This window comes from Ruditapes philippinarum, unplaced genomic scaffold, assembly GCF_026571515.1.
Source record: "Ruditapes philippinarum isolate M1 unplaced genomic scaffold, ASM2657151v2 ctg1799_1_1_1_1, whole genome shotgun sequence".
Taxonomy (NCBI): Eukaryota; Metazoa; Mollusca; class Bivalvia; order Venerida; family Veneridae; genus Ruditapes; species Ruditapes philippinarum.
The window spans coordinates 167,297-178,978 of NW_026853114.1; the positions used below are offsets into that span (position 1 = coordinate 167,297).

General features: G+C 32.9%; 1 long non-coding RNA gene across 1 annotated transcript; it reads left to right on the forward strand.

Annotated features, from left to right (window-relative positions):
* The first annotated feature begins 338 nt into the window (after positions 1-338).
* Positions 339-4,195, forward strand: LOC132734250 (uncharacterized). Its single transcript, XR_009626289.1, has 3 exons — positions 339-437; positions 1,703-1,750; positions 4,068-4,195. It is a non-coding gene; the product is annotated as an uncharacterized LOC132734250 (long non-coding RNA).
* The last annotated feature ends 7,487 nt before the right edge of the window (positions 4,196-11,682 follow it).

Sequence of the window (11,682 nt, forward strand, 5' to 3'; positions counted from 1 at the left end):
CATTTCAAGGGACATTACTTTTTTTCTGAATTTATTTTAGACCGATTACGTAGGTGTTCGAGTGAAAAATGAGACAGGTGTATGTGAAGGTTTGTCACGTGACTCAGCGACCCATGAAGAAATCATGGATGAATCCTATGCTTATGCATATATACTAGAGAGTGCGATCAAATATATCGACCACCGGTAACTTTCTTTGAATATATGCCACATACATGTATTTTAAAGATAAAAATAAAAAGATATAAAGACAATTGTCGATCGATTTCTTTCTGCTAAACTTGAGTATCTTGAACTGTTTTATAACATGACTTGTATACTTTTTAATATTTTTTTCAGCTGGAATATAACAGTGTTAGATGGCCATTGCCTGGAATATTCCAGAGTGGAACACAATTAGAAGTCACTGTAATAGCGCCACCCCACCAAACAATCATGTATGTAAATCAATTACACGAATGCGTCAAAATATGACGATCTTTTTATTGTTAAAGTAATGAATTATTTCACATATCAGATATGGAAAGGATTTAATTACTGTCCTTTTCCTGTATTCATAGTACGAGACGGGTTTTTAAGGCCCATTACAAAGAAAACAAACAAAATACTCACTGGTCTATTCTCCGAGATATCTTTGTTGTTTTATTAAAGCTACATTAAATAAATATGTAAAATTATTTTGCCGTCGGCCTAAAAACCAAGCATTCTACAGTTTCATTAATCTTTTTAACAATAATGTTGTAAATCTCATCAAATATTATTTATAAATAAGGATTTTAAACGGAAAACTCCACGGTAACACAAAAGATCGTATACGAATTTTAACATGCAAATGAAGATTATAATCAGCCTGTGTATGCGCTACGTCACAGTGTTATAGCTGCTTTCCGGAACACAACAAATATGAAATTTTCTTGTGGAAACACACTTTAACCGTTATAGCTTCACGGTGCACTAGGCCTGGGGTTCAGAAAAAAGTAATCATCTCATAAAAGTGATTAAATTTATATGAAAACATCCGTTAGAATGCGGAAAATTACCATTAAATTAGGACTGCTGCTTATAGTCATGTTTGTTGATTTGATATTGATGTACAGATGATCCGAAGGTGGAGTTTCTCATGCAAACTAAAATTGTACTTCCAATTTCGCCACAATGAGGTTGCACCCTTTTTATGCTTATAAAACTCATTTTGGTTGTCTCTACACCAAAGTAAGATCTGGAGTCGATATGAAACCCAATTAGTTAATGAAATGTCGCTATTTCTGTTTTCATGTAATTTATTTAATGTAGCTTTAATGTATACATAAAATGATTTCCTTTAGTTTTTTACTATTTATTTTACTTCGATTGTGTTGGAAACGTTAAGCTTATTTAAACACTATTTTTGAATCTGTTTCTGAAACCAGCCATTCATATCTAAGCTCCTCACGGAAGCAAGAGCTTGCCCCCGACGGGCTTTGAACCCATGCGGGCAGCAATCCTCATATTACTAGTCCGACGCGTAGTCCAACTACTCAGCCATGGCGCAACTCAATGTCCATTCACTTTTTGTTCATGACTTACATGACAAGTTAACTTTATAATATAAACAAATATTTTGAAGCATTTTGTAAAAGATGTACATTGAAATTGTTTACTTAGCACGTAATGTCCTTTTTTGCTACAAATTATAAGAATTTGCGATTTTCTTCCTATGTAGATATTTCGGCCTCCGAGACGAACTTTCAAGGGATTTGATGCATTTCAAGTAAGTTTGCTCATTGTCTGTAACTTTATTTTCAATACAGCAAAATGGTTCATATTGACAAAGTTAAGTTGCATACTAGCTAGTATGTGGGATGGTACTTATAATGATTCCAAGTACAGTAAGTTCAACACAATGAAATTATGTTGTTTATTAACTTTGAATAGTTGTTATTATCACAACATTTCAAACTACATGAGGTTTTTGTCACAAAAACATATGCCTCCCTAAACAAGGTATGGTACTGATGACTCCTGTGAATTCTGGTCAAAAACCCACCAACAGTTTCACCTTTGAAAGCCGGACAAGATTTGTCTTCTTTTTTAAGCTCTGACGGCCATTTTGTGCAGCAAAGTGGAACATGCCGGCGATATGCAAAACTAGGGATGATACTGATTACTTCTGTGAAGTTTCATTGAAATCCCACTAACAGTTATACCTGTGAAAGCAAGACAAGATTTTTCTATTTATAGCTATATCGGCCATATTGTGCAGTGAAGCAGATCGTGCGGGCAAAATGCACAACTTAGGATAGTACTGATCACTTTTGTGAAGTTTCATTGAAATCCCACCAGCAGTTTGACTTTTGAAAGCCGGGCAAGAATTTTCGATTTATAGCTCTGGTGGCCATTTTGAGCAGCCAAGCGGAACGTGTTCGCGATATGCACAACTAGGGATCACTCCTGTGAAGTTTCATTGAAATCCTACCAGCAGTTTTACCTGTGAAAGCTGGACAAACTGAATCCGGAGTGACAGACAGCCGGACGGACGGACAAACATCCGATGGTCTATGAGCTTCATTCCGTCTATTATCTTAGTTAAAAAGAAAGCCCATAAACCGACTGGTTTATGTGTTATAAACCGACTGGTTTATGTGTTTATATTATTGGGTTATGTGAAAAAATGCCACAAAGAGATCAAAGAAAGAGCACATAAACACCAAATGTTGGCATGTACGGACAGACGGCGAAGACAAAAGCAACATGTCTCTGAAAAGTTTTGGGAGAAATAATAAAAGTTTGATATCAAAACAATTTAGGTAGGACAAATACAAATCTAACAACTTAGAACATGTAGAATGCTTTCTTTGCCGGGTTTTCATCTTAATTTTAGTGGTTCTATGTATGGAACGAATATTTTCTAGAATTACAAAGAAAAATGTATTTAAGTAAAAAAAACCGTATTTGTAATATAGTTTGCAGAGGAGTTCTGTTTGTTTGACTGTGATATTAAAATGTATTTCATTGAATTGCCTATTATCGTATGTAACGTGGCTTTTAAGGAAATAAAACAACTGACTGATGTTCACAATTGAAAAGTCCTTATATCTTACATGCAAAGCAATGAAAGCTTCTATTCATTTATACTTGTATAATATGTATCAATTTTCCTTTGTGTAGCATTGCGAAGAGTGTCCTCTTTGTCAATTTGATAAAGTCATATTTAAATGTTGAATGTTACATTATAAAGTTAGATAGCAAGGGAGCGTCCGTGGCTGTGTGGTTAAGATCGTCGACATCAAACCACTTGCCCCTCAACACTATGGGTTCGAATAACGACAGGGACTTTGGATTATGTCATATGAGGGAGCTATCTAACTCGCTTACAGAACGTTAGTTAGTTTAAACATAGTTTATTTCGAACAAATTCACAATATATATACAGACAATAATGTACACAATACAAACATGATATGTTGAAAAGGGATTGGGTCCGAAAGCTGAGCTTATAAAGGCCTTCTCCTTACAGAACGTTGGTGATTCTTCTAAAGTGCCCGTTCGTGCCTTAAATACCAGTAAAGTTGGAAAGTCGCCATATGACCTATTCTGTATCGGTGCGACGTATAAAGCCAATCAAAATAAAACAAAATAAGACAGCAAATGTCTCTGTGCTCCGATAAATCATTCACGTTGGATTGTATCTCTGCTGAAATTTCGTGAATTATATGGAGTTGTATCATATTTCGTGAAAATATATTCCATATTTTAATCAAATGAAAAAACTATCTGTTTAATACTTCAGAAATCGTCTAAAATACATTTAATTCAATCAATGTAACCGATGACTTGCAACATGAGATATTATAAATATTGAAATACAATTGTTTACCATAAATAAAATACAAAACTTAATAATAGTTTTTATTAGCGCAATTCGTAATGTTATTGCTTCCTAACTGAAAATAATAAATTAATTATATTTATTTTAAACCCGTTATCTTATAGTGAATGAAATGAATACGTTGAATTAATCTTTTCAACTGTTTTTGGTCAACTAAATCGACTTTAAATAAACTACAGTGCTATTGTTTATTTTACAGTATTTTTGGTAACAAAGCAATTCTAGACGAACATAACAGTGCAGCAGAATGGCAAGGTGCACGGGACCTAGGAATTTTTGAAGATTTCAATGACAGTAAACTTTTCAAGATGGTATATGTTGCGGGAGCACATGTTATAAAAGTAAGTTTTCTTCTTGTTTTCGAAAATAAAGTTCATATTTCTTTTGAGTATTCTCAAAAGTTAAAGAAATATAAAACTTCATGAATGCTTATTCCATAGGCACATTCATTCTAAGAAACAACAAAACATATTCAATAACAAGATTAAGTGTGACTATAACTATGAATATAATCCGCGGGAAAATTCCCGTTCAAGAGATGAGTATATATAATCAATAGTACATGTGAGATGAATACCAATACATGTTTACAAAAGTTAAACATACAACAAATGTAAATCCGTCGAGCCATTCTAATTTCGCCCTCTTAATTCTTCAGAAAATCGTTAAAAACTTGGACTGCATTTTGGAGTCTATAATCCCTGTTGAGAAACATACTGTCTCAACTCTTAAACACAAACATTAGTAAAGTAAAATGAGGCCTGAAATATAGTACAACAAACTTAATTCAGTGATTATACAGTGCGGCATCTTTCAAGCTGCCATTGATCTAGGTTTGAAAGTCATGCCGTAATATATATTTAATCCCTCCGCCAGACAACGACGTCCCAAATAATATAAAGGACTATTTTCTAGACTATTTAAGGGGTCGGGTCTAATTTTATCCTGGTGACGCTTGCCTAAGCAAAGCTTTCTGATTGACTTCAAAAACGATGGCATACTTTGTAAACTTTCACTGTTGGAATATGTTAACATAATTGGTATTTGACGTCTATCTGAAATACTAATTTGCCTGCTTGCTTGCTAAAGAACGGATGTAGTATTTTCTCGAGCATTTCCAACCTTCGTAACTTAAAGGCAAAAGATCATCGATCTTAATCAAAATGTAGATGAAGAAGGCGTTCATAAATAATTCGGAGTAAGTTGAAGCTTAAAGAATAGAGTTAATTAATTAATTAATAATATTAAATAGCTTTTAAAAAAAACGCAAATGTATCTATTAGCAAGAAAAAGGAGGTCTACTTACTAGCTTGAAATAGTGCGAAATACATTATCATACTGAAAGGTCAGAACATATGATGGTTATGTTCACGGACATGTTTTAGTGTTAAGTTTACCTGACTTTATTCTTTATCCGATTTGAATGTGATGCAGAACAGAAAATTTAAAAGTCACATAGATATGTCTGAATAATTTACTTACATTTCCCAGATGAGTAGTAAAGCAACGTAGGCACTAATATGTACATTAATATATAAAAAGGTATTCTTCTACATGCGTTTAATTATTTGCGCAAAAGATCGTAACGAACTGATTCTATCATTTCTAAGTTTTCGAATCCAAACATTTCTGAGTCATATATTAGTATCGGTAAAGAAATTGTGTCGAATAATTGTATGTTAAGTCAGCATATCTAATTTTAGAGAAAAGTAAAAACATTGCTTTTTTGCCTGCTCAACAACGTGCCTGTGGGCATTAAGAAATGATCTGGACCTTAACAATTTAACGCCTAGATAATGATATTTATCAGCAAAATCAGAAATGTTATCACCAAGTTTGAATTCGTAGTTACGAACTGACATATTAAACCCAGTAACTTTTGTTTTCTTAAGTTCACTGTAAGATCTTATTCTCTACAATATGAATACAAAGCATTTTGGTATGTTTCGAAATCCGTTAGGTCATCTGAAATGATGACGGTGTAATCAGCATATAAAAAGACTCAAAGTTTAAGCCAATCAAATTTATTTTTATCGTCATCATGATTACACTGATGCCACCTGTAACTTCAATACTGGAGAAAAAGAGCGACAAAAAGAGGCGTCAAATTTTCATCTTGACGGACTACATTCATGCATGCAAAAAAGGAGGACAAATCACTACTAAGGAAAATGCCACAGACATATATATATATATATATAAATGCAAAAAATAGATTATCTTCTTATGTTTTAGAATGTTGATTATTGAATAAAGAGAAAAAATATGATTCTGACAAAAAACCTTTTCGAAAGTCAGCCTGATTTGTATTACGAATAGTATTTGTTTTCCAAAACAACTAAGTAATGTAATGGGCCTGTAATTAGATGGTTCTTTTGGATTTACAATGGATATAGTTTTTACAAACTTATTTTGCACTTATTAATTATCCTTCATGTACAGACTCAATCATACCGAGTCTGCAATTCTTATGTAATATTGTTGTGATTAATGCTCCCGAGGGATCACTTTATTTCCAGATTTTTAACATATAGCGCATGCGACAGAGATGATTTCCGAACTTATTCCATTCTATGCCATTCACCAAAGACCAAAATCCTGCATTAATGTAACCCATTTGTCTCATTAAAAAGCTTTCAAAAATAAACAGACGTAAACATCAAGACAAACAAATTCTTGATCGAAGACACTATTGCGATAAGTTCAAAACTACACAATTAGGTGTGACAACGTATGTACAGAGAAAGAGGGTAAAATCACATTTTTTCATGTACATTGTTTTCACATCTGCAGAGATATGTGGACGCATTTTAAGTCCATTCCAACAGAAATTCGAAAAAAACGCAGAAATTGTGCAGTAGCAAAGTAGAATTCAATTAAACATGTATGCCCATAACAAGTACCGTGATAAATAAATGTAACAACATTTTTATAGCGAATCGAATTGAAAAAAAAAACAACTGGATAAGCGCACACGATTGCTGAGACAACATCACATTTTAAACGTTGAAAAGAATATTTCAAGTAAAACTTTTTTTAATTTAAGATAATACGTGAGAATAATGACCTGGCTAGCGTATTTAAACCGACTTCTGTGGTTCGTCGATATATTTTTGTTACATTATTGTTTCTATAAATGAAACATTTGCCAAACTACTCATGCCATATAACGTTGAGACGGAGGTTGTCTAATTTCGGCTTAACGATGAACCGAATAAAAGTAGGATTGCCATCGATCATTTTAAGCCCATCATAAGCGCCACACGACTGTCAAGACGCCTTTTGCTATTAACCGCCTGCGAATTGAAATAATTAGTCAGTGATTTAAGTAACATTATTTCCTCACATAATAAATTCTCGCGACAGAAGTTTACAGGTCATAGTTGAATGTTTATCAACACTCTTCGGAATTAAATTTTGGAGGTTTTCTCCGTGTAATTTTATTCAACTCAAATATTGATTAAAGAAATTTAAGTAAAGTCAGCTAGCAGCAAAGAATCGCCTTTTGATGATTTTGCTATTTATATATATAATTGCATATGATCTGTGTATAAGTTGTTTATTGCGATTATGCAAATTACTACAAATCTGCAAATTACTGAAAACATGAAAAAAAGAAGAATGATAACGCGAACATATTTTTTGGCAAAAATAAAATAAAATAATTTTACATTGTAAGCTAGAATAATCAGTTTCAAAGTCAAAATCTGATGTAAAGGTGTTAGTAATGTTAGTTTTTTGTTTGGTTTTGTTTTTTGTTTTCTGTTAAAAGCAAATTTTCTAATTAGTCAAACAATCTTTTCTGACTAAGAACTAACACAAAACTGACATACAAATGTGACAAATATTTAAACTTGGTATATCATGCTGAATATTGATTATAATTGAGGTAACTTATTTCATGAATTATTCTCCGGAGTTAGTTACCTCATAAAAATTATTTGATTCAAATTTTATCGTTTTGGTTTTAATTGATGTACCACTAATGTTTGCGAAATTTATAAAACTTACCAGACATCAATGAAGTTTTAAATGCGTCATTGCACTTGTAAATGTCGACGAAATACAAAATTCGCCGTCGAAAAAATAAAACGGTCGCCAGGTCGTCATCTTAAAAAATAGACATATTCCTGTAAGTATTTAGTATCTTGTAGTAATAATGTCAAAGCAGCCGTATACTTAACAGGGAAAGGATTTTTAATGAGACAATATGTCTCATGTTCCAGAAAAGTTTTAGACATTTTGGAAAATTTTGAGACATTTATGAAACTCTATCAAGCATTCCTATCTTTTTTAAGATCTGCTAGCAGTTATATATCATTGTGATTACAAACACATATTTATAATATTTATTATAGCGGTTTATTATGTAAAATAGATATATAAATATGCGGATTTCAAATAACAGTTAAATAAATACACATGGCAACATCAATGTAATCAAAAACATCATTTCAAGTCAGTAATGAGGTTGGGAAGTCTTGATTTGCCTATACTTTAGCATTTATCTCTTTTTGACTGGAATGTGCTTTCACGCTTCATCTCCATTCTGGTGATCTACAAAAATAAAATAATAAATATATACATACACTGTAATCAAAAAGTAAGTTTTATTTTCATTTTCACGGATCTTTTTTTATTTAAATTTTCAAAATAAAATTGTGTTTTCACAAAAACGTTTCAGTTCTAAAATCAAGCAATTCGTGACTAAAAACGTAGAATCACTTTGGCTGGTAGCTGATTTGATGATGTAAATGTGACGTCATTGTTTCAGTTTGGGCACTTGCTCGTGTTCAGTGGACAGCCTAAGATTATGAGTTTTCGGCCTCAGGCCGCAAACCAATAACCGGTCACGTGAAACTCATAATCAGTTGAAAACATGGGCAATTTGTGTCCCCAAACGCTCATACAAGTTACTCACTATTTTGATTGGTTGTCATGCCTTACTTTATTTTTGGTTTTCTGTGTATCGGTCATCGGTGATGGAAAAATGTTAATTGGTTAAAAATGATTTTATGTGTTGCTGATAGTTGAGAAAATCACGAAATGAGACAGGTCACCGATCAAAAGCACCTGGCTACCGATCCATAGCTGAAGAAATATATATTAATACACTTTGCCTATAATTTCAACTGATTATTAATGTTAGGTGCCCGAGGCCGAAGACTCATAATCATAATCAGCAGGCCTGCTGAACACGACGGGGGAGGATGGATTTCCTCTTATATTTATCACTGAGTTCCTGGGAAACGTTACGGAATTAGTAGTTTTGAATAAAATTTCTCAATGTTTTGCTCATTCGTTCATATTTTACATATTGACCTGCTCATTTGTGATCTTCTTTCTTGCCATACTTAATTACTTCATTAAAATGGAAAGTTGCAAACATAAAGTCCCGGCTTACAAATTTATTCCCAATTTTAAAATGTCCTACCGTTCTTCTGATAAATGTAGAAGGTCACAATTTTTAAATTTAACTAAAACAGTTCTATTTGACTCGTTTGAAAATTTACTTAATCGTTTGGCATATAGGGTATCATTTTTCATAGCCGCAATCCTCTAAAATTTAAAGCTACATTGATCAATTTGGATTTAGTAATGTCAGGAGTTTCAGTGGGTTCACCCTTTATACCAAATACTCTAAGATTTCCTCTACGTAGTTCCCCTTCAACACTTTTAAACTGTTTCGAAATAAAATCAATACTCACGTCTAGATTATTATAAAGTATGAAGTGACTTAAAGGACCCTCCATAGTGCGGAATATTATTGCATATATTTTTGTTTAATATCAGAGTTAAGTTAAACTCAAGATTTGATTGCATATCTTTAAAATCAGTCTACTGTAAACTGAACGAGCATGATGTGCTTAAAAAATACAATATACGTTGCCATTTGTTACAGTTAAGTCATCTGTCAATGTTTAATGGGCATTCCCCCAATGTAATTCTAGTGGAGGAAATTCTGCTACTTTTGCTGTAATTGGTAGCACAAATATATAGTAAAACTTCGTTCGCTGGAACTCGGAGGGCGCGTGCAAATTTGATCGAGAGATTTGTAGTGAGAGCGAACCGCGGTCGAATTTTTATCATGTATGAAGATATCATACTTTGTGGACGGATAGGTGTGAAGGTTATCCTGGTTATATACTTGTTAATTATGGTATAAAGTGATACTTAAAATGACTTAGGTGCTAGATGAGAAAAGCACAGCTATATATTGTCTGCTTAAGAAAGCTGGTTGCTTAAAAATGTGTAACTGAGAACAATATGTTAGTTTTAAAACAAATTTACACAAGAAACACCAGAGTTTGAGCCATGCACGTATAAGAGAGTTTACTTTGGATTTGGTGTTTCAAAAGGAGATTCCGAGAGGTCTTTGGTCACAATATTAATGGACAAATCAGGATGTACCGAGACTAAATGCCCTATACTGGATAAACACTGAATTTTACAGTTAATTTCGGATAATTCATTTGCAAGATCAGCCCTAGGATCTTCTCTCAAAGAAACAATGTCAAATTCCGTTTTTCTGCTTATTTTTTACATCTCGGAATTGACACGTTTATCGATCGTAGATCAGTCTACAAATTTATATAGAAATAAGAAAATGTTTTTCATCTTCTACAAAGTTCGAAGAAAACAGTCTACATAGTGGTCTGGTTGCTCACTGATATATTTGCCAGTTACCATTCTAAGTGGTAATATACACGTTCTAAACTGACATGAAATCGAACGTTCATTCATACCTAAATTCATGGTTACGCTAACTTCACATTTAAAATCACTCTTCAACAGACGATTTGTTCTTAGTTTCAATACTTACTGAATGTCTTACACCAGATATATGATTCTTTTGCCATGTTATGTTAACAACTGTTTAACGGTCATAATTATCGAATGATCCTAAAGTAGAAAAATTGCGTTTGCTATCACGTGACCAGTTATAATTGCATTTCAAAAAGTCAGCATCTGACTTTTGAGTCAATAGGTCACTAGGCGGGTGTTTTTTTAAAGTAATATATTAATAATACGGCCTGTCAAATGTTTAATTATACAAGTTTTACAGTATAATACTACATGTCTTGCTTTCTTAGTGTTAACAGGAGTAAGTATGAATAATATGTACGTTAACGTTGCCCAAAGAAATCTGTATTGTTATGATAAACAAACAGTACAAAATAAATACGAATGGAAATGCATTTTTATTGATTTCTTGAACAGAAATAACTTTTGTTTTTCAGGCGTATCTGAATGGAAAGAAATTTGTCCCAGAACACGATCCCATATTACCGATAAGTTAAACTCAAGATTTGATTGCATATCTTTAAAATCAGTCTACTGTAAACTGAACGAGCATGATTTGCTTAAAAATACAATGTACGTTGCCATTTGTTACAGTAAAGTCATATGTCAATGTTTAATGGGCATTCCCCCAATGTAATTCTAGTGAAGGAAATTTTGAGGGCGTGGCAAATTTGATCGAGAGATTGGTAGTTAGAGCCAACCGCGGTCGAATTTTTATCATGTATGAAAATATCATACTTTGCGGACGGATAGGTGTGAAGGTTATCCTGGTTATATACTTGTTAATTATGGTATAAAATGATACTTAAAGTGACTTAGGTGCTAGATGAGAAAAGCACAGCTATATATTGTCTGCTTAAGAAAGGTGGTTACTTAAAAATGTGCAACTGAGAACAATATGTTAGTTTTGAAACAAATTTACAAAAGAAACATCAGAGTTTGAGCCATGCACGTATAAGAGAGTTTACTTTGGATTTGGTGTTTCATAAGGAGATTCCGAGAGGTCTTTG